Source organism: Nipponia nippon, unplaced genomic scaffold, assembly GCF_047370975.1.
Source record: "Nipponia nippon isolate SJK-2023a ecotype South Korea unplaced genomic scaffold, ASM4737097v1 scaffold_3, whole genome shotgun sequence".
NCBI lineage: Eukaryota > Metazoa > Chordata > Aves > Pelecaniformes > Threskiornithidae > Nipponia > Nipponia nippon.
In genome coordinates, this window is record NW_028262347.1 from 79,646,177 (window position 1) to 79,669,980 (window position 23,804).

General features: G+C 41.5%; 1 protein-coding gene and 2 long non-coding RNA genes across 6 annotated transcripts in view; 2 read left to right on the forward strand and 1 right to left on the reverse strand.

Annotated features, from left to right (window-relative positions):
• The first annotated feature begins 543 nt into the window (after positions 1-543).
• On the forward strand, positions 544-4,742 carry LOC148054719 (uncharacterized). The gene is made up of 5 exons (XR_015706269.1): positions 544-828; positions 1,616-1,944; positions 2,830-2,972; positions 3,983-4,130; positions 4,665-4,742. It is a non-coding gene; the product is annotated as an uncharacterized LOC148054719 (long non-coding RNA).
• Positions 4,743-9,990: 5,248 nt separating this feature from the next.
• Positions 9,991-11,289, reverse strand: LOC148054720 (uncharacterized). The gene is made up of 3 exons (XR_015706272.1): positions 11,215-11,289; positions 10,870-11,012; positions 9,991-10,122 (listed from the first exon to the last, which is right to left on the reverse strand). It is a non-coding gene; the product is annotated as an uncharacterized LOC148054720 (long non-coding RNA).
• A 963-nt stretch (positions 11,290-12,252) lies between these two features.
• PPARA (peroxisome proliferator activated receptor alpha) overlaps positions 12,253-23,804 on the forward strand; it is a 45,412-nt gene continuing 33,860 nt past the window's right edge. For 2 of the 4 annotated variants that reach the window (XR_015706268.1, XM_087764355.1), the window contains exons 1-3: positions 12,617-12,874; positions 13,115-13,314; positions 15,716-15,842. The gene's annotated coding sequence lies outside the window, so the exon portion shown is untranslated. Of the gene's footprint in view, positions 12,391-12,616; positions 12,875-13,114; positions 13,315-15,715; positions 15,843-23,804 lie in introns of those variants that run through there. The other 2 variants (XM_087764356.1, XM_087764357.1) reach the window with 2 other exon arrangements.

The window sequence follows — 23,804 nt, forward strand, 5'->3', positions numbered from 1 at the left end:
ACTCCTGAGTACGACCTGTCAGCGTTCTCGGTGAGGGCTGCTGTTTTCTGCAGGGCTGAATTCTTAAAAATGATTTGATGATGATGATGACTACACACTGACGATACGCTTCTGCGTGTGAGCAGTGCAAGGTTTCTGTGCGTGCTGGCAAATCGGAAGACTAACTTTGTTAACACCAGATGATTGCACTTCGTAAACCTAAGCCACTGCAGATAGTTATTATTAATTTTTTTTTTTCTGAAAAGCAATGCTTTTTTAATCCATTTAATGCCAGAAAGGTTAGTATAAAGCAATGTGTTCTCTGCTTCGGCCTTCATCTCTCTGTAAGTTCTGGCAGTTTTTTGGAGGCATGTCGATAAAAGCTGAATATATACAAGAAATACATGCATCCATGCATGTTACCCCTGAGCCAGGGATTATAACTTTGTTGTGCAGTCTGCATGAGAACTGACCTCCCATCAGCTGTCTTATAGGCTGTAGTTTTGCTGTGTTGACCACTGATACTTTTAGGTAATGATATGGGAGGAAGACAAGAATGTAATTTTGCTGTTTGTTGTGATTTTTTAAAATAACTTTCTGGTTTTGTCTCTCTTCTACACCGGTGAATCTGGCAAGGCAAAAATGATCACGACATTTTTATCTCACAGAACGCCCCAAAAAGAGAGAAAACCTGCTCACAGGGTATGGGATGGGCAGGTACTAATAGAGACGAAAGGACAGAAGTGTCGACAGGCGCCCTGCCTGCAGGCTCCACTCAAAGTTCTTCACTGTCAACCAAGTACAATTTGAAGGTCTCCATTTCCTTCCTCCACGATGTCTCTGCATCTGGTACGTCTCAGCAGTCCATTATTTTCCTTGTTTTTATACCAGCTTCCCACTCCTGAGCCTCAATCTGAATACCACCCACAAAAATCGATGAAGCACGCTAAGTCCACAGCGGCGTTAATATACATGCCACGTCAAGCTTTCATCATGACCTTTATTGTGACCCTTGTGTTCCCCTGCTCTTCTTGGGTGTTATCTCCTGCTGTAGCATAAGCTGCTCTTTGCTGTAAAGCACTCTGCTCTCCCGTGATGAATAAAAAATAACAACGGTGGGTTACAGTATGCACGGCATGAAGGAGGTGGCTGCCAAGAACGAAGGCTTGATCCTCGCGTTCCACAAAAAGAACAGCTCGGTGTATTTAGCACATTGCTCCAAGTGATTAATCCAGCGAATAAAGGTGTTTGGTTTTTTGTTTTTTTTTTTTTTTCCTAAGGCACATGAATATTTTTTAAAAGTAAGTTTCAATTCTGCTGGAGCAACAAAGCCTTAGAATTGAATTACCTAATTTTTACTAGCCCTGTGATGACTTGTGATCAGGAATGGAAAAACAATATAAAATAGTAGACCACTGTATCAAACATATTTGTTCAATTATCTTTTTGGTATCCAGGAGCTTATCAGAAACCTCGTATCAGGTACAGGCTGCTCTGGGTACAGCCTGTTGTTTCTTGCTGGAACAGCATCCCGTTCATCTATCCAAATTCAGAAAGCTGCAAACGGATGTATATTGCAAGAGCATTTAGTATAGATTTTCATACGTTTGTCTTATCAAACTTCTCTTTAATGTAGGGTTTGTCCCTTCACTACGGAGTAACTCTACCTGGAGGCTATTTAATGAACAGCCTTGCTGGACTTAGGCCCATTGGACACAATTTAACATTGTTTACAGAAGAGAAAAGCAGGGCTACCAGATTAGCAACCAAGTCTAAAACTGATTTCAAAGTACATTCTCCAGTAGTAAAATACACATCTTTCAAATTTATGGACATGAGTGGATATCTGAGGAAAACACGAAATCAACCATAATTTATCCAAAGACAGCCCGACTTTCATGAGCGATGGGGACAAATAAAATGTGAATACCTTCCAGAAGAAAACACTGTACCTAGGTCTCGAAGGTAACTAAAATCTGTCTAGATTAATTTAACATCTGTAGGTGTATTTCTAAATCAAAACATCATTAGTGTAATATATATACCAGCTGTAAAGTTTCTGTTTCTGGAGTGAAAAAAACAACGTAAGAGCTAGAAACAGAAACGATAATGAACAAAAGTTAGTTGTTCCAACTGGGCTCTTCTAGGAATTACAGAGTTTAAAAAAAAAAGATGAGCATCGTATTAATATTTTATTTTTAATCAGAGATTAATGAGGTTTGGATTAAGTACATTTTGATTCCAGTATTCCACTCTGATTTTTTAAAATGTATAGTTCACCTTTTTTTAATAATACATATTTTCCTGTATATAGTTTATGGGATTGATAGCGGGATAATGACTGATGTGGGTCTTTGTCTTTTCTCTAAGAGCAAATGAAAGCTGTTAAACTGGCTTAGGATCTTTAGCTATGTATAGGCAAAGAGCACTCTACAAAATGAAGCGAAATGATCAGATTTTGCCCCAGTGAACTGAATACTTGGGTAAACAGGAGCAAGAATTCTAGTATAATTATGTTGATAGCAGTCAATGAAGAGTTGACTAATTAAAAAAAAAAAAGTTTGCAAAAGCAATAGGGCTTTAAGGACTGACAGAAAGACGACAGGAAAGGACAGTGGGTGCGTGTTAAGAGGGACATTGCCCCAGTCAAGGGGTTTGAAGATGGGGGGGGGGGGGGGAAGGGAAGAAAAGAGGAATAAAACTAATATCGGTGCTGTGGGAAACCAAACGACCCAAGAGTGATTTCAACCACTCCTCGATCTACTTTTAAATATCCAAAGCGAGTGGCCTTTACCACCTTCTTCCAAGGTGTGGTTTAACAAACAACTCAACTGATGCAATACTTTACAGCTGCAAGGGGGGAAGATCTCGCTTCCTCCTGCCCTTTTCTGAGGTCCCCTCCTCGCCCTTGTGCCTGCTCTGGTGTTCGGTGGCTCCTGGCTGACTCAACGCCACTCACTAATCTACAGAAAACCATCCAGTCTTTTTGGCAGGTTAGTGACTCAAATTTTGACTCACTAAGGTGTTTGAAAAATACCAAAGCCCAGAGAAGGTAAACGTGCCTGAAGGAAGGGGTAGGAGGAGGGAATGGGATTTTCTGTTTTCAGCAATGCTCAGCGGCTACATCGACATTATTCCAGAAGACTAGTCGGCTGCCAAAACGCCATAAAATTACAGTTCTGTAGCCTGTGACACCTCGGTTTGAGGATTTATTCCTGACTCAGTTTCCAGTCCTAAAATTAACCTATGGCATTACCCTTAATAAGAAAAAAGATGCATTTTCACTTTGTGTTGTCATTAGAGCTTTACCGGGTCGAAAAAAAGGCTTGAGTTTGTTTTTACTTACACCAAGGCCCTTGTCTTAGAGCACAGTAATATGTAATAGTTAATCTAACTGTAAAATCTGAAGTGGAGAGACAGCACTTGTAATTCTACCACCAAGTAATTAGGTGATGTCAGCACACTCACACCCTTGGTTAATCTAGCCTCATTTACCCTATAATAACATAACAGTGCCTTGCCTTCACCCCATTTTTTCAGTGGCAGAGGTAGCTCGCTCTGTGTACGTTGCATTAAAGGCTTTTTGTGTCTGTGTTTGTGTGTGATGACAAACCTGCTGACATGCGGGAGAGCAACAGGGCCCATTATCTTTTACATAGCTTCAACAGGTAAACTCCCAGAATGTAAACATTTCAAGATGAGGCATATAAGGTAGGTATACAGACAAGAGTTTTTTCTTTCCAGGTTAAATAGAAATAAATTGGAGGTATACTGAGCTATTGGATACGTTTGAAAATCCCAGTCTGGACATTAAACAAACATTTGTAATGCTGAACCCCAGGATAAACAGCAAATATTTTGTGTTCTTTAGCAAATATTTGCGGAGCTACAATGAATTAGGTAATCAAAGAAACTGGAATCAGGTAGCCTGACTCAAAATGGATGCAAAACTCTCTGATACAGCTCTAATTAAACACGCTTGTATGATGCTTCTTGTACTTAGCTTCTTCTGGAACAGCATCGGTGAACCACCTGGTGCGTTTGCCTGTCCTGTCGTCGGCGTTTCCCAGTGGCTTGGGAACCTTTGGGGTCTCCAGCTACAGCTCTCGAAACAGGGAACCCAGACAAGAAGTGTATGCGACCCCTGAGAGGTAGGCAGCTGGCAGGAGACCAGCTTTTGAGTATTTGCTGCTTTATGTTCAGACATTATGAATTTTATCCGCCAGTTTCTAGAGCCAAATGTACCTCAAGACATGAACAGGAGGTAAAAAGGGAGAAAGGAAGCGAATTATATTAATGCATGCAAAAGTTAACATCAATTTTTTAAAAAAAGGGGGAAGCCCTTTAAAATAACTCCGTTAAAAAAAAAAAACATCTGGTGATACTACAGAAAAGCAGACTTCAAAGGCCTGCTGCTTATAGAAGTCCTTGCTGTTGCCTTTTTTAAACCATATATCCAGATTTTTATTCTGGCTCTCACTGCATTTGGAATGAGTGAAATGATCTGAGAAAAGAGGGTTTCTTTGTGTATTTTTTTTTAACTGGCAAGACATTAGCTCAGAGATTATTATGAGAAAAAAATGTTTGGAAAATACACTGAATATTGCAAATATTATAGGAAAGCTTTGGAAAACGTGCTGGATTTGCATCCAGATCTGAACGCAAAAAATTTTTATTTCTTGCAGGTTCAGTATCAGATTATTTCCATGAGGTTTCCAGAAGCGAATGGAGCATTTCAGGCATGGTTTCACTAAAGAGAGACAGGTCGGCTGCACAAGGATTTGTCATGTGCAATTTTGTTTACTTCTGCCTGTTTGCTAAACTCCAGCTTCAGTGAGTCACAGTATTTTTACACCATGCTATCCATTCCATAGGCTTTAACATACTTCTCCACTTAATTATTAACAAAGTCCAAAGGTATCCACCCCTCTCCCACACAGATCTTCCAGCTAAACACAGCTCCGAAACGTCGTCTTACTTAAAATTGTCCTTTACGGTTTGGATAAATACAATGTTAGTAGCTGATGCTTTCAAGTTGCTGAAATGACATCCTTCCCAGTTCTCCAAGCTCAGAAGGCTTTCAGTGTTATGGCTCCTGCCGCTGCTTACGTTCCTTATGTCCAAACAACCGGGGCTTGCGGACGCTCCAGTCCTACGGACATCTTTGGGCTTTGCTTCTCAGGATTCTCTTGAAAATCACCTGCTTTCCCAGGATTCCCTATAGCCGCCTTCTAACTAAAATAAGCCCTTTACTCTCTTTCCTTATCCCTCAGATCACCCGCTACAGTCACCTTCTCTGTTTCTTTGGTCAGGCTTGACTGTGGTTTGATGCCAGGCTGGTTTCAGAGGGAATGCAGACGGAAAGAATTCAGCCAGCGCTCCTCCATCACAGCACGCCACCTCTCCGGGACGGCAGGGGCGTGCCGTGAACTAGATCAGGAAATCATTTTTATTTCCTGCTGCTCTTTTTTATTATTTTTCAGTAGAACAGGTCCCCTGATCTGGTTCACAGCACAGCACTGCCAAGAGCTGGGGTTGGGAAAAGTGAGGAGTGGTGCTGTATTGCACGAGGACAAAAAAGGTGGAACTGGGTGTTGGGATGTTCCCGAGGCCACAGGATCAGAAAACTGTGGCCTTCCTGCTACTGGCCTGAGATCAGCCTTCCCTCAATTTCTAGCAAGTAACAAGCTTGTTGGTATGTCTTATAACACAGTAAATCTGCATGTGTTTTCAAATCCCATCTGACCTCCCTCTTCTGGTTACATCCTGCGTTATTTAATGCCTTGTTTGCAAATTATTTTAGCAAACACTTTAAACAATTTTAGAAGTACAGTCTTGCTTTAAAAAAATCTATCTAGGACTTAGTTACGAGCAGTTCCTATTCACACAGCAAAGCTGACCAGTGCAAAGAACAGTGAGAAATACTTGAACAAGAACCTGGACAGTCAAAGTGTGAAGGAAAAACTGGTACCTGCAAAGCATCAGCCCAACTATACGTGCGTTGCTTTTGTTTAAAAATCCGACTTGTAGATATGCAATGATTGAGCAAAGAGCCCAGAAATGAAATATGTGATTGTTCTTCACACAAGGCAGTTGTAGCACACGCTCAGTCTGTCAGTTGTGAATGCTGGAAAAGACTGGGTGTAGCACAGTGAGTGTTAGTCATGGCCTGGAAACGGCAGGAAAACAATTTAAGCTGAATAGTTACTCAGCTAATTGCTTTGAGTAAGTCTCGGATTTACACACCCTAGAACCCAAACTCAAAATTTTTACTTGATAGTATGAGACAAATACGTGCCCTTTCTCCGGGGGTGTGTGTGTGTGTGTGTGTGTGTGAAAAATCTTAGGGGCTTTCTAAAACTGCATTTGCAGTAGTACAAGCAAAGAGGAAACAAAATTGCTTGCATTAAGGATCTTGGAGAACTGCAAAACTGTGATTAGGTGAGCTCTGGAAAACGCACTGGGGTGGATAGAAAGTACCAGTGCTGCACGGTGCGTATCCCACCTGCTCACCACGTGCTACCGCTCTGAAGGGAGCATGCGACCTGTACTTTCCCTTTTATTGCCTCAGTAAAAAAACCCAACAAAACAACTTAGCTTTAAACTCACCTTCAAAAGCCACCGGACTTTGCACCAAAACAAATATACGTGCACGTGATTGACACTGACTCTCTCCTTGGGTGCTCTGGCAATAGCACAACTTTTAAAATCGCTGCATCTGCTTGCTAAATAAACGTGCTTACACCTTTGGTGCATGAAGAACTTGGTCTGAAGTGTGCATGCTTAGTATGGAGACAAAGATAAGTTCCAACTCAGTTTTAATTTCTGCACTTGGACTGAATTATTTACAAAGAGATGAGATCACGGCAAGTTGACATTTACATGGTAATTCCTTCTTGAAATCTGCATAAAACATGAGCAAAGGCGCAGAAACTACTGAAGCTTAGATTAAGGCTGCAACTACAGCCAGACAAAAATCAGTAAGTATTGATCGAAGTATGCTGGGAGAATTTACCAGTTACGGCGTAAGCTGATCTCGGCATGCAAGGGAGTACATACATGCTGCAGAAGTATATAGGGGGACATGTTTTAAAGAAAACCAAGCAGAAGTTGCTAATAATTGTATTAAGAAACATGTTTCACCGTACATTCTTTCTTGCTTTTTTGTTCTAGGATGTCCTGCTAATGTACAAGCTCTTCAGGGAAAGGGCAGATTTTCTGCATGATTATTAAAGGACAGTAGGGAGAACACAGAGTATTACAGGAAAGAAGGGTTGGGAATTGGAAGCAGATGTCAGAGAGGGGTATAGAGTGGACATAAAGAGACTTGAGAGGGACGGTAAAAGATAGCTTTAGCAGGAGAGGGGGAAGAATGGAGGCCAGAAAAGATGTTGCAATAGTCAACTACTGAATAAGATATGAATGACAGTTATGGTGGTGATGACAGGAAGAGATTTTAAAGATGTCACCCAAGAAGAGAATCTCAGTGGACAGATAAAACGCCGAATGTGAAACTGAGATTGGGGGGGAAAAGGGGCAACCAAGGCTTCGTTGAGCCAACAGAGCAAAAGTAGTGAGAAGCCTGGATAAGAAAAGAAACTCTTTCTTTGAAATAGGAAACATTCAAAGAGTATTCAGTAGAAATAGTATTTCAGTAGAAATAGTATTTCAATAAAAATAGAGGGATCAATAAATTAAAATGCATTAAGCAATTAAATTAAGAATGAATGAAATTAAGAGTACATCTATTTCCAAGGATAATAGGAAAAAACCTTAAATATGGGAGGAAACTCTTACCCCTTCAGTGACACATCATGGCAAGTACCATGTGCATTGAAGGAAGGAGCAAAAAAAGCCATAACAGAATAACAAAACTTATCCCTGCTTCAAGATACCGAGCAGTGATTTGTTTTCTAAAATTGTGTAATTTTATTATACTAAGTCTAACTGATTTTTTAGCAGTTCTCAGAGACAATAAAACCATAAATAAATCTGCTAAATCCTGCTGAATCTGGTAATACAGTGTCCACTACAGAAAGAAATGTATAGAAAAGGAATCTTACAGTGGAGAAAGAATCTATTCAGATGAGAAGGTAGGGGGCATTTGGAGAAGAACAGCACAGTGGAGTTTTAAGAGTAATTGCTTATTCCCAGAAACTGTTTTCAAGTCGCTCGTTTCCCCTATGGTTCCTTCACATCCTGTGTAAGGCTCGAGTGTGGGCTTCCCCTCAGAAAAAGCTTGGGGGGGTACTGTTTTCCCCCTCTCTCTCAGTTCACCCTTAATGTGTGCATCCTGCGTTACTGTAAGAAAGGTGCTTGCCCACTGCTAATAGTTTTTCTTTAAAGACGATTTTTTTTACTAAAATGGAGAAGTGAAACAGATTGACATTAATAATGGGCGGGGAGAGAACTGTCACATTAAAAAAATGTTAATTCGACAATTCTCAGCATTGGTGCCAATAATATAGCTATCCATACCGACGATGACAGCACCAGCATAAAAAGGTTATCAGTTATTAGAGAAATTCTAAACATTTTGGGTTAAGAAGGGTTAATTGAAAAGTTTAAGGCACCATCATCTTACATGCAACTGTTCTTAGTCTTTTCAACACAGGAAGAGACGTACAGAGATCTGGAATGTTTGATCTTGACGCTCTGACAAATAATGAATTATTTCACTAGTAAGTAAAGAGTAATGAGCAAAGACACTTTCAAATATGGATAGAAATGATCTGAATGACTGACTCCATACCTTACATTGATGGGATGGCATGGTAAACATCTGTAACGAAAATTAAATATAAGTAACAGCTTTAATCACTTATTGTGATGGGAAATAAAATCTCAGCTTAGGTTTAAAAGAAAAAAAATATCCAATGTCTAAGTAGTTTTGTGGAACATTAGACTTGTAAATCTGTAACTCGCATCCTGGTTCCATCCAAAACCTGTCATATTAAAATGAGGCAGATGAGCCTCATATGATTTATCTTAAAATGTTTTCATTTATCGCCTTTAGTCTTAGAGCTTTGTTCTAATCCAGCAGAGACACGTGCATCTAAAAACAACCAAGCCTCAAAACCAACAAAGCAAAGTAGCACAGAGGTTTCCGTAACAAGACTGCTATGCTGGGACAGAGCTTCGTAATGCAAGGTCAGAACGGATACATCTCACAGGTCTCCTCTGTTTCACCAGTTTGCTTGGTCATTGTTTTTTTTTAAGGGGGTTGATTTGGTGAGAGAGAACTGCCCTTTTAACAATCATTTGCATACTGCGTATGCACGTAACCCGCGTATTAACTTACATAAATCAGATGTAATCATCTCCTGTTCATTATCACATGGGACTTTTGGCTTCGACTTACTTTGACCAGGCACAAATGGGCATGCACAAAATTGTACACAAACAGTCTTAAATTACACACGAATAGTTTTCTATACTTCTGTTAGTGACCTTTGTTCATAAAACTTGTTGTCTTGTGACGGTCCAGCCACTTCTATTCTTTTAAGAAGAGTAATTCAATAATATTAAAATAATTCTCATTTAGCACACGTTAGTTCAGTAAAACTTCAGTAGTCACACAAAGAGAAACAGAATCATACGTATGCTACTTCAGCTTATAAAATGCTGGCTACGATGCTTGGTCTCTGCAGTTCCCGTTCAAATAAATGCCTAAATGGGAACACACTATTTTACTTATTATATCGACTTTGTCGGGAAAGTCTTTCATGATGACCCAGCAAAACGAGGCACACTGTCTGTTAAAATCTCTATCATCAGATCAGCAAGAGAAACCACAGCAAATATTTGAGCACGGGGTCAGCCCACTTCCTGTGTTTTACCAGTAGTCGGAGGAGGTCGCGAGAAGGCGCTGCCAATTTTTGCTAGTATAGTCCGTTTCCCAAAACTTCTGAATGAGCCTGTGCTGACTTGGATCTGCTCATCTGCTTCCACAGCGTTGTTACGAGAGACTCCGTACCTGGCCTTTAAATAAATGGAAAGGCCTTTTTGTTTGGCAAATGAAAGCATTTTGTGACAGAAATGCTGCGCATGACCGTGGAGACCTCTGACAAAGCCAGCTGGCTACTGGAAAGATGGAAAATCAACGACTGCACAAGTCAGGCTGCTTGTTTCACAACTGTCGAGCTGTTAGGCAATAGTAATATGGTTATTGCATATTAATAGAATATAACACTAATTAAAGCTTATTCCAGCTAAAAGCCTGGTAAATAATTTAATTTCTGATTTCTAAAAGCTTGCACATTTAAATAGCTAATGGATGTTTATGATATTTACTATGTTATTAAGATTTGAACTGCGATACACATTTACACAATCCAGTCAGTAATCTACACTTGAAAAGCACTTTCGGTACAAAATGAATCATTACAGTCTCTTGGGTAAATATTTTACATGTGGGATACATTCTCCTCCTTCACTACAGATGCTTTCTCCAACAACAGCCATTTTTATGGACAAAATGTATGCAACTTCTTTAGAAGCAAACACTTCCAAAACAGGGATTAAGAGCGCTCTTGTCCATGTCTGGGATAACGCAGTCCGCTGACCACGCTGTAGACGGGGTTGCTACGAGTTTGGTTAACAGCGAGTGTGGAATGGGGAGCCCACAGCTCATAAACAGGAAACAGACCACAGCTCATTTTAAATTCCAATAAATATTTTGTGTTTTTACTGCCTTTGGGACTGAGCCAGGACAAGATGTATGAAACATCTATTTGCTCCTCAGAAAAGCCTACTGAACTTGACAGCTAGGATAAAGCCTAGACAGCCTAGCATGCCTCTCACTGGCAACAGCGATGCCCTGATATGGTGAATCCCTCAAAAGGTTATATATTCCCAAGGCAAAAGCCCGCAACCATACCAAGATCTTACTTTTGAGAATTGTACTGCAGCGCTTGTACAGTGTCACCTCCGGGACCAGCAACACAAGTACACATGCAAACAGACCTCCGAAGTCCAGTCTGAAAGTTCAGTATGGAAACTCAAACGCAAGTGTCCTCACTCTCCACAGCTTCCTTGCCAAAACAAGACGGGAAACAGTTTTAAAAGCCGATCACATACCCAAAGAAAACCAATGTATGTTTGTAACTGCACAGAAGCCTATTCTGTTTGTGTATATTTTGGGGGGGGGGGGGGGGAGGGAGAGAAAAAAGAGAAGAGAAAAGAGGAATAAAGAAAGAAAGAAAGAAAGAAAACCAAATGGAAAGAAAAACTCACCTGCACAGATAACATTTTTTATGGGAATAGTCCCTGATCCTTGTTATCAGCTGAGCTCTGTTACACACAGACTGTGGGGAAATAAGTAGGTGTTAAAACTGGGAATTAACTTACTAAATCAACTGATTCTTGTGGCTTTGGGTGTTGGCCTAGCTTGGGACAGACCTTGGAGCAGCACTAATGGTTCAGAAGTCCGGCTGTGACCAGAATCGGCTTGAAATAGTCTGAAAAAGCCCTGAATAAATGTGAGGGCTTTCGTTAGCTTCTATTTTACGCCTTTTATTGGCTGGTATTGAGGCTTGCTTTCTGGTGGTTTTTCAGCCTCTGCTGTTACTGTTGTTACTATACTGAGTGCTCCAGTACCCAGGTCCATGTGCTTAACCCGAATTTTTAAGAAATTTATGGAACTAAATGCCTCCAGGACAGTGCTCTCCTTCCTTCCCTTTTGGGCCTGTGTTTCTGTTTTCTGAACTCCCCCAAACTATGTTTCCACTGGCAACATCTGAAATGAGTCATGTTTTCTTCTCCTGGCACCTATGTTATTGACTACTCAGGTCAGTATTAAAGTGCTTTTTTTTTTCTCCAAATGGAGTGAGAACATGAAAGCAAAAATGCAATTATATTATCCAAAAAAGCTAGTGATATTTTTTGTCAAGTGATGACCATGAGGATCATCAAGAAATGTCGTATTGATTAAGCAGTCAAAGAGCAGAAATCGGTGGGGGGGAAGCTGACCCCCTCTTAAAACCGCTGTGGTCAGCTTCCCAAGATTTAAGCGCCTCCAGAAGCCAAAGCCCTTGACGAAGCCTTGTTCAGGCGCTGGCTGGGTTTTATTCAGGATTTCGGGCTTTGCTTTGCAGACGTGTCCCGCGGTAAGTTTCTGAACAGGACAAAGCTTTTCCTAGCCGGCCGCGCTGGAGGAGAAGCCGCTACGCCACGGCCCGCCCGGCTCCCCCGCGCCTCCCCTCAGGGCCGGGCCGCCGCCGCTCGCCCCGCGCCGCCTCTCCCGGCCGCAGCGGGCGGGCCAGGGGAGGCGAGCGCAGACTTCGCCCCGCCGGCAGCCGGCCCGCCCCTCCGCCCGGCGGGCCTTTATTCGCCCTTGACGGCAACGTCCCGGCGCCTCGGCCTCGCCTCCTCTCCCGCCGCCGCCCCGGGCTCCCCCCGCCCCTGTCACCGGTAAGCGGCCGGGGCGCGCGGGGGAACTGGGCGGGTGGGGCGGGGGGGACAAGCGCGCGTACCCCCACGCTGCGCCCGGCCCGCGCAGGTCCCTCCCCTCGCAGCCAATCGCGCGCGGCCATTGCGGGAGGTGTGTGCCGCGACCTCACTTCCGGTACCTGTCAGCCTGCCGCCCAGTCTGTCAGGCGCAGGAGCGGGTGCCGCTGCCCGCCGCCGCCCCCGCCGCCGCCCCCGCGCCGCCCCGCCCCGCCGGGCTGACAGCGCCGGGCGCCTGCTCCCCGTGGCCGAGGCTGTGGGCGAAGGGGTTGGGAGGCGTGTGCCGAGAGCTGGGCGCCCCGCGGGACCCCGACGGCGGGAGGCGGCGGTGCTTACCCGACCCGACCCGACCCGTCCCGACCCTGCCCGGCCCGCTGCGCCCATGGGCGCCGAGCGGCCGCGGGCGGTCGCGCCTCTCCGCCTGCCAGCGGGCCGGCAGTAGTGCACGGTACTGCCTTAGGGGCGCCCCCCCACACCCCCCGCGGTGCAGAGGCTGCCCGTATCCCGGCTGCGGCTCCGGCCGCCGAGGGGGGCACGGGGAGGGGGCGGAGGCGGTAGGAGCGCGGCTGGGTGACGCCCTCCGCCTCGCTAACACGGTGGCGGTTTTGCTAATGACCTGTCCTTTCTTCTCCTCCCCCTCTCTTTTTATTTTTTGTTTACTTACTTATCTCGTCGCCGCGTTGTGAAGCCCTCTGCGAAACTCCGGCGGTGGCAAAGGCGAGGAGAAGGAGTTAGCTGGCCGGGGGAGATGCTTTAGCCGTTCCTGCCGCCGCGCTCGGGCTTCGCGCCGGCTGCCCGCCGTGAGGGGACCGCGGTGGGCGGCAGCCCGGGGTCGGAGGGGCTAAAGGCCGAGCGAGAGCCGGCCCCGGCGGAGGCTGGCGTCTGTAGGTAAAGAGCGATCTTGGAAACTTTGTGGGGAGACTTCAGGGTGCTGGGGGGTGGGGAGCAGAGGAGAAGGCAATGTCCTGACGTGTAAGGTGCTGGTTTGCAACTGTCACGTCTCTTAAATGCAGCACATTTGAATTGTCCTTAACCTGGTCTGAGAAATGAACTCGGGCACTGGGCAGAAAATGCGTGCTGGAGGTTGCTTGGCTTGGTCAGGCAGGTTGTGCTTTTAGCAGTCGGTTGGTCAGAGGAGAGCCCTGTATCCTTGGAGTGAGGAGTGGGTCAGTGGGAGCTCCCCCTGTATTTGCTTTTGTGGTTTGATGAGAAAAATATGTTCTTGGTTGTTCCTACGGGGCTGTCCACTTGCTTTCTGAAAAGCAAGTGAAAAAGACAGCATTCAAACAGTAATGGAAAGGAGTGCTAAAAGGTGTTGCCTTGTATTCATATTAAGATTAGTACAGCCTCACTGACACGAGTAGCTGTTCCTAAGCTCTCTGATGGAACGAGTACAGGATTCATCAAACAGGATTATCTGGAATAATGATGTTTGGCACTTTGGTGGCATTGGATGTCTTAGTAGTACTGCACAAATAAAGATGTTGCATAAGTTTTGTTGGAAGGGAAGTTTTAATCAGACTACTTGTATTATAGAACATGCACAGACTTTCTTATTGGCATCTAACACTGATTACTGGGTTGAAATTCGTGTGGTCTTTGCAGCTAGCAAAGCTGATAAACTATAAAAAGTGTTTCCTTTATAAATTCTGTATCACTGACTATTATTATAATATTGAGGCTACCTGGTCTCATGCTGAAACTGACGGCAGTTGTGGTTCATGTGATGTGGTCACAAGTCTACTCAAAGCTAAACCAGTATCGTAACCTTTGTTATTTGGCATGAGCTACCTAGCAGCCATTGGTTCTTAGTTACGTTTAGTGGCAACTTTTTGGATTTTGAGCAGCGCCATGTACTGTTTCAGGAGGATGAGAGCATGCGCAGACGTTATCAGAGGCTTGTAGAGCTGCGTAGCCAGCATGCTCCCTTTCTTTTCCCATGTTTGGAAGGAACACTTGGCATAGCCCAAAAAAAAGTTATTATCAATCTGCTGATGCCTTATATTGACTGTCATCCTCTACAATCCGGTGGCATAGGGAGTTTTGGCTATCTATTACAAACCTGTATGTCCTGAAAGCCTTGTGGTTTTCTCACTTGCTCTTCAGTAGGTCTTTAATGTCTTTATTTTCTATTTGTACCCCTCAATACTGTAGTCGTCTTAAAGGGCATTATGCATTTTAAACCATAGAGAAAGGTGGCATTTCAGTTGTGATTTCGTATCGGTATGCTTTTAATATTTTATGTTGAACATTATAAAAATATTAGAGAAGATAATGTCCTATAGGAGAGTAGGATACATGGCCTAGGATATTCATCTTGTTCTAGAAAATAGACTGTAGTGCTCACTGTTGACCTGAAGTAGTCAGGGATGGCAATGTAAATTTTCTTAGTATTTTTTTAGAAGCAGCTCTTACTTCAAAATTGCAAATAGCACTTTTTACTTTGCTTTAGCTCAACTGCTGAGATTTGAGTTTTGAGTTCTGTTTCTCTTGCACATGGCACCTTTGTTGCAAGGGGGAAAAAAGAGAACACCATGCTTGTCTTGGAAAATAAATGAAGTTGAATTCATATTTATTATAAATACAAACATATTTTCTTACAGCATTTTTAAATTTCAACATTTTTAATTTAATCTGACTGCTTTTGCAAAATCTCCCTGCATCTTTAATTTGTTTGGTTTTTAGTTGAGTGGGCAGGGGAGTCAATTTAATCAAACCATTTTTTTTTTTTTAATTCTTTTTAACAGGCCTTATAAAGTATATAAAAGTAAAAGACATCTACCTTTGAGGTGTAAATGGTACTTAAAAGGCCAATTGCAAAGACATCTTGTGGGACGTGTGTGTGTGCACCTTGGAAACCATAACTACTCTTAACAGTTTGTCCACATAAAGACTTGGACATTTGTGAGAATGCTTTTTATGAGTAAAAGTATTTTCCTTTATAACAGATAATTAAAATAGCACAAGGCGTTCACTGTAGTGGTCTTAGTTGAGTGCTTTTGAATTTTTCTAGTATGAAGAAGAAAAGATCAGAATGATACTGCGATATATCAGTCATATACCCTAGTTAGCTAGATGTCAGTGTAGTCCTGCTGTAAAACGAGGTGTTGTATTAAAAGCCTCAGTCATTTAAAAAATAATTTTAGCTCAAGTGAAAAGACAGTGGTTTTTTCTGAAAAGCATAAATAAATATTAAAAATCATTATATTACATGATATCATTATAAAATTAGAATAGTAAGCTTTGGGAAATTTTCTTGACTCTTTGGTTTTTTTTTTTTTTTCTTAAGAAAGAATGTCAGCAGTTTTTTATTAATGAAGAGCCACTTGTTATCACCAGCGTGCACATGAAATGGAAAGGAAACAGATTCTGGAAAAAAACTTCTGTTTCAACCTTGCAAGATGCTGCGTGAAGTGGTGAGTACATATGTGGACTGGGAGCTATCTTGGCATTCTTTTTGAACAACTAGAGAAGAAAAAACATTTAAGGTAGACTTTCTGTAAAGAGTGATTAATGTATAGTCAACTGACAAGGAAAGAAATCTGAGCAAGTAGTGCAAACAAATAGTTGATAAATGGAAAGCAGTAGCAGAATCAGGAGAAGAGAGTAAGTGAAATTTCTTTGTGTTCCAATATCTATTGCTGTGTTAGACTTCTGTGTAAAAGTCTATGTAAAAATCCAGCAGAATTCTGAATTCTTAATATTATAGAAGTAGAGTGCTCAGCATTTCACAGGACCAGCTCTGTAAAATTAAATATTGAACGACTTTTTATGAAGTAGAATGCTGAATATTCACTGAATGAAAAAGTACTTATCTGGTAAGGTTAGGCTGTAAATCATCACTACCCTCAAAACAAAACTAAAATCTCTCAATCTTAAAGAAGGTGATATTTGGCATGTTTTAAAAATGTTAAATTGATATGAGCAGATTGTTGTGTGACCAGATTGCATGTGGCATTGAAATGTTGCCAAATCTGATTCCACTTCCTCATACCAGTTCTAATAGTTTCTGCTTATGAAACAATATTTATTTATAAGTGCATTGCATGTGTCTTAAGTATCTAGGAAGTATAATCTCTGTGTCCAGTGAAGGGCTTCTCATGCACAGATTAATACAAATTATAAAATACAATTCACTGGTATTCTAATCCTGATTTAGACTTAGGTTGTTACATGACTGGTTTGTGTGATTGTTTGCTGTGTTTTAAAATGCTGTAAGCATAAGCTGTAGAAACTTTTTTTTACTTTGCAGATTGAAAGAGGAGAACTACCAAACAGGCATAGTTTGTTCTGTGGTACTATATTCATCTAAATTTATTGTTTTAAGTTCAAGTTGTCTCATGCTTGTGGAAACACTAACAGTACGAGATAAATTTGCAAGCACTTGGCAAATTACCTATCCCTTTCTAGAAATGCTGATATACTATCATGGTTTTTAAAAAAAATTATAAACTAAGAGATTATTCACTTAATCTTTCCAAATAGTAAAAGGAACTTGTTCATAAGTCTGCCTGCCTTGAGGAACTCAGAGTAGTTAGCAGCTACTGAAGTTGTAAGATTCTTTGGCATTTGATGCCAGGTAGCTGAAACACATGTGAAAGCAAGTTAGTCCAATATTTTTGTATTACTTCATATTTTCGTATCTCCTTAGTCCATTTTCAGTTTGTTGATAAGTATGTAAAAAGAAACCAGAGCTGCTGTTCAGTGTGCAAATTAACTGCTGATTGAGTAACTTCTTACTCATCTATGAGTGTACAAAATCCTGGAGCTGAGAGCATTTATTGTTGTGAATAGTTTAGAGTTTGATGTATTTTGCATGGAAAAATGATACCACAATCTGTCCTGATGTTATTTAGATTTAAGAAGAAAATGGATCATTTGAAACTCTTCTACAGCTTATGATTAAGGTTTGGAGGCAGGGCTAACTGTCTTGTTGTATGTATCCATGCATCCAGCACGGTTATGTTGTCTGAGTAATTTCTGTTATCTGCATATAGGATTGTATTGCCATTCATTTTTTTTTTTACACAAATAAGAGTGCTACATGCCTGGTTTTGTTTTGTTTTAAATAATTATTTACTGGAAATGATTGTTGTAGCAATTCATAGAAGAAAACACTGAATTTAAACCAGAATGTGAGTGTTCAGATGGTAAGAAGAACTTTTGTCTATTTGCAAAATCTATTTGAAAGTGAAGACTTGAATTACGGATGACGTTTCCTAGCCTCCTGTTAGCGTTACTGCTTCAGAAGGAATGTTATTAAGTACATGGCATTGGAGTCACGGTACAGGCTTGTATTAAACAAAACAAAACCTTCTCGCATCTTTATTGAACATGTGTGGAAAGTATTCCCTAGAGTAGTAAGGCTGAAAAATATAATACGGAACCATTTGAATTTGAGGGGGAGGAAGAGGGAGAAGGTGGGTGTTGTATCAAGAGACTGCTTTGGAGACTCCGGGGCTGTTTAGCAGGCAGCGCTTGATAGCATTCTGTACAATAGGGCCGATGAATGCTCCATTACAATGGTCGATGAATTCACCCACTCTGATGTTGAAATAAAATAAAATTAATGGCAACCCGCAGGTCGTAGTGAATATTGTTGGCTTGTCGGCAATTTTCAGGGGAAGATTATAAGAACTATGCACTACTAGCATAAAAATTATGTTTCTAATGGAGGCTAGAACTAGATTCTTGGTGAAGGTTAGGAGTTCTAAGAATAATTTGAAAAACTAGCCAATGTAGGTATGCACAGAATGTTGGACATTGAAGTTTACTCAGCAAAGTTGAAAATGGTTAGAAGTGTGGCTTTTCAAATCTTTTTTCTCAGCCTGGAAGTAAACATTCATTTTGGAGTAAGTGTGCTGCATTGTGAGGGGGTTTTGAGTGGGTTTGCTGTCAGTGTAAGTTGCTGTATGGATGCAGTTTCACTATAAGAGAGCTAGGTAAACAGGAGAATGTTCTGTCTGTGGTCATTTCTGACCAGTTGGTTGTTGGACATTTTGCTCTGTGGGCATAAGGTAGACTTATGTTGTTATGCTGTATATATGTGAAATTTAAAAATGGTGTAATGTGTATATTCATATTCCACATAGCTGCCCAAAGAGAAGAGCACATAAGAAATTTGAGCTGTTTTTTACCTCTGAAATGAATTCTTCATTCATTTATTTATTTATTTGTTCTTCTCCACCTCAGGACAAAAGACTGCTGTTAAGCAGGCCAGTCTGATTGGAAGCAAATCAGGTAGCAGCTTTAGAATATATGTAACTAAGAGACAAGGAGCACAGGATACTACTGTTGAAAAAAAACAGCAGCTGTACATTTTGTGTACTGTGCTTCCATAGAGATGGGACTGTACAAAAAGAGGCCAGTATTTTCAAACAGCTGTCAAACGTTCAACTTAAATATATGTTTTGGGCAACCGATTTTCAGCATACTGAGCTGCCATAATGCTAATCAAATTTACAAGGAGTTGCATTTTCTCAAGATTATAAATCCTGTAATTAGTCCCATGGAAATGTAATAGTGATTATCCTTTAAGAATATAGAATGGTTCGCTTTGCAGCTATCATTCATTTTATTTCTCTTCTACATGGTATGCATGTTTGCGTGTGCATGTGTATATACATATATGAACACGTAAGTATGAAAAAAAAATAGAATAGGATGTCGCCTCTCTGTGTTGTTCCTGATAGCCCTGCAAATATGAGGCTTACAGGGAGAGGTGTGGTTACACAGCATGGCCTGATCTAGCAACTGTTACAGATCAGTCACGCTCCCTCTTCATGCTGCTTTCCTTTGCTACCGTCCTTGTGTTTCTATCCTTCCTTTTTTGCTGCCCCTTAGTGAGTCTGTTCAGCTATCTCTAGCTATGTTTTTCCTGCGTTAACGTTTCTACTGGCTTAATGATGAGCTGAATTGTTTCACTGGGGCAGTGTGAATAAAATAGGGAATAAAATACGCCAGGGACTGTTCTTTGGACCTGGAACAAAGTGGCAAGGTTGCACACACCTAACAGTCTTCCTCCCAGAACAGCACGGTTGCATCCAAACTGCCAGTGGAGAGCAGTTTAGTGCTCTGCATTTGCTGTCCCCTTAACTGTGCCTGCACATTTGTCTGGGAGAGTGCCAAGTTGGTATGGGCCAAAATGGTGTCAGAGAGGACGCTAACAGCATGGCTCAAGCCTGTGCTCTGGCCCTGTTTTATTTACTATTATAGATGTGGCCAGAGAGGTCAGACAAGTGTGAGAGCCAGCACAGGCAGAATGGAGCTGTGTGGCTGCAAATGAAGAAGGGAGAAGGAAGATGCAGGGCTGACAATGTCAGGGAGCTAAGGAAGGGATATCCTTTTGATGTCAGGGAGCTATTACATTACTTAAGCTGGCTTGTCTAACTGTACCCTTAACATAACTTTATTTTGCAACCAACAACTTCAGTTTGGCTCTGCAGAGGGCTATGAGTACCGTGTCCCCCTAACTGCTTTTTCAAAGTCTGATTCATTCAGCTAACATGCCTTACAAAGTGAATTAAAACTGGTATATGTAAGTACATATATGACTTTTTAAACAGGTTTTCTTATCCTGGCTGTTTCATTGGACTGTTGTTTTTCTTCCACCTTTCTGTAATTCAGGTGCTTCCCTAGTTAAAAGAAGTGGGGAGGAGAAGTAGGGTGGCAGGCAGGCAGCAGTGGTGATACTATTGTCACTAGCAGGCTGTTAAGCTGGTAAGTAGACACCCTTCCTGTCATACGAAGGATGAGCAGAGAGCTTAGATATCAGGAAAATAATTGGTTATATTTTGACATTTTTTGATGGTGCAGGAGTGTGAGGCTTGTGATCTCTATACTGTAGCGAATGACCTGATTTAGACCTGTGAAGTCATGTGTCCTAAGTATATCCTCTATCTGACATGTCAGTAGCTTGGAAGTACAAGTACTTGATGTCCATTTGCCAAAAAATGTAGATTCATTGCATTCATACCTGTTGCCAAGACTCCTGTCAGCAATGTTAATTCAGTGTAAACTTTGTTTTTGTGTGATACATCTATCACAAAGAAAAACTTTTTAAGGTAGAAATTTCTGAATTACCAGAACAAAACTGAAAGCCTTTTTCTTAATAAAAAAACACCAATAACAATAACAACAAAAAGTGAAAGAATTTTGTTTCACATTCCACTCTGGATACTCTGAGTTGTGGCATGCCATTAAATCAAAGTAGGTTTATTTTTAGCAGGTTTTATTTATTTATTTAAATGTAATGCTGAGCAACAAGAGCCTGTTAGAATACTTTGAAGCAATAAGTAAAATTGTAGTACACTGAAGAATAAGTCGACTACACAACTCCAGGTGCTGTTTATAGAAGACGTTAGATTTTGTCTACTGGTAGAAGACTATGAAAGCTAGCCCATTGGGATTACCCAATGAATTTTCAAAAAGACACTTGCAAGCAGAAGGGACCTAAATCTGTAATATCTTGTCTGAGGGTCATTCTCTTTTACAGGATATAGATCCTTCTGTTAAGCTGAATTTATGTTATCAAATATATCTTGTTATTATGTCTGGGCAAGGAAATAAAGTTTATCAGTGAAATCAAACCATCAAAAATACACAGTGGTGGTGTTCTCTGCTAAGAAGGCGAATTCAGGCTTCTTGAATCTCTTCCAGAAACAGATGTAAATTCCACTGTAGCTTTTCAAATAGTGAATAATCATGGTCTGTTATGTTTGGTGATGAATCATGCAAGGGGTTGCAGATGGTGAGAAGAGTGCAGCTGTGCAGATACTAGAGGGGCGGAGATAGAAGACTAGAGGACCTGAGGGGATGAAGGAGGTGATTTGAGGATGGGTTGACATGGCTTATGAAAGAGAGGGATAAGACAGCTGAAAGAGTATTGAAGCTGAGTGTGCCGGATAAAGCCAAAACTGAAACCTGAGATTCGGGGATGGGGAGAGTGCTGGAGACTGAAAAGGAGGTATACTTGAGGCAGAAAGATATTTTTTGTTGTTGTTGATCTTTGAAGCAAAAGTTGCAGCATCAGATGCCAAAGTAACTGGACTTTTGTCCCAAGCCAAAACAAGGAGGAGACTGAGTTTAGATGTGGTAGTTTAAGCTGTAAATGAAAAGAGAAAACTAAGAGGCTTCATGTTCCTTTTAAAGGAATGCTGGTCATAAGTAGGAGAGCTATTGTAGTAACAGGTACAGATGCAGAGTTGTGGGGTTTTTATTTTGATTGTTCTGAGCACGACATGTGTAATGAGATCGGGGTGGCAAAATTTGGGAGTTTGCCAGGTGGAGAAGTTGTTACAAAAAAGGGGGATTGCAAGGCCTAGGTTGTGGTTGAAGGGTAGGTAAAATTCAAGTGAAGCTTTTCATGATCTTAAACCAATACGCTAAAAAGTCCAAACCATCTTTCAAATTTTGCATTAAGTAATTTTAATTTAAGATATCTTTTCCTTTTTTTTCCTCTCTCTCTTTTTAGATGAAAAGTATTGTTCCAAAACAACAGCTCTTTATTCAGGAAGAATGTTGCCATTAAGATGTCTGTAAGAACTAGAATTTTTGCCCACAGGTCAGAAATCCTCAGCCAAAGTGAATATTTAACCACTATTTCAAGGACAGCCAATTATCTTTTTCTTAATAAAGTATGCAATTAGGAGTCAAAGTGAGAGACCCTGGAAAATTGTAGAATACTCCAAGTACAGACATAACTTCAGGCACCCATTGTACTGTTTGTGTGTTCTACAAACCTTAGTAAATATAAAACAAATACTGAAAGTGAACTGGGTGAAAAAAAAAAAGAGGGGGCAAAAGTCCAGATCTATCTTGGAAGAAAGTTATGCTCCAAAACTGCTATACTGAAAACTGTTTTCAGGTTTGTTTTCTCATCTCTTTTAGTCTAGTTACCTAAGAAAGTCAGGTATATGCAGTGCGGTCTGCTGTCCTCTCCCCCCACCCAATAACTTTGAACCTGCAAGTCTTGTCAAATTTGCCAGAGGAATAGTGGTTGCAAAGGCATTAAAGTTCTGTAATTTTTATGAAAGTTGGTAACTGGAAAGAAGAAAGGAAAACACATTATTGACCCTACTGAGGAAATGATGCAATATGAATTCAACAATTACCTGTGCTGTTTGGCCTGTATGTTGCCAATCAGCATAGGAGCACTTGCAAGCCAGTTGCAACATGTAGCTCTGAACCAGCTACAATGTGTTTGCTGTTTGCATAGGGAGTAGTAGTTCAGGGACATCGTGTGGGGAGGGGGAACTGTAAGTGTAGTGAGAAGGGGAAAGGGCAGGGAGACATGATAGGAGAAGGTGGGGTGAAATTAAAATTTTATGTCTTTGGGAGCAGATCAATAGAAATGGAAGCTTTTTTATTTCTTCTCCCCAAAGTTGGCCCTTTCCCAGTGCTTTAATGGTGGTAATAGTAAAACCCGATATGAATTCTACCTCTCAAATTTGTGTACTGTTACAACTTAATGCTCTCAAGCTTTTATCATGTTGTTTAAACTCACAAAATTATATACAACTTCAAAATTTTCATTACCAGTCAACAAACTCAAAACTATTTGGTATTGGTAAAATATTAGATTATGTGGCATAATAATAATATATTATTATTATATATAATATGTGGCCTTGAATTAGGTTGTATTCAATTGAAGTATTTATGTCACGGGAACATTCCTTTGCTCTTCTGTCAAAAAGTAAGCAAGGTTCACAGAATCATAGAATCATTAAGGTTGGAAAAGACCCTTAAGATCATTGAGTCCAACCGTTAACCTAGCACTGCCAAGTCCACCACTAAACCGTGTCCTCAAGCACCACCGTCTTTTAAATACCTCCAGGGATGGGGACTCAACCACTTCCCTGCGCAGCCTGTTGCAATGCCTGACTACCCTTTCAGTGAACAAGTTTTTCCTCATGTCCAACCTAAACTTCCCCTGGCGCAGCTTGAGGCCGCTTCCTCTCGTCCTATCGCTTGTTACAAGGGAGAAGAGACCGACCCCCACCTCGCTACAACCTCCTTTCAGGTAGTTGTAGAGAGCAATAAGGTCTCCCCTCAGCCTCCTCTTCTCCAGACTAAACAACCCCAGCTCCCTCAGCCGCACCTCATAAGACTTGTGTTCTAGACCCCTCACCAGCTTCGTTGCCCTCCTCTGGACACACTCCAGCACCTCGATGTCCTTCTTGTAGTGAGGGGCCCAAAACTGAACACAGTACTTGAGGTGCAGCCTCACCAGTGCCGAGTACAGGGGTACTATCACCTCCCTGGTCCTGCTGGCCACACGATTCCTGATACAAGCCAGGATGCCATTGGCCCTCTTGGCCACCTGGGCACACTGCTGGCTCATGTTCAGGCAGCTGTCAGCCAACACCCCCAGGTCC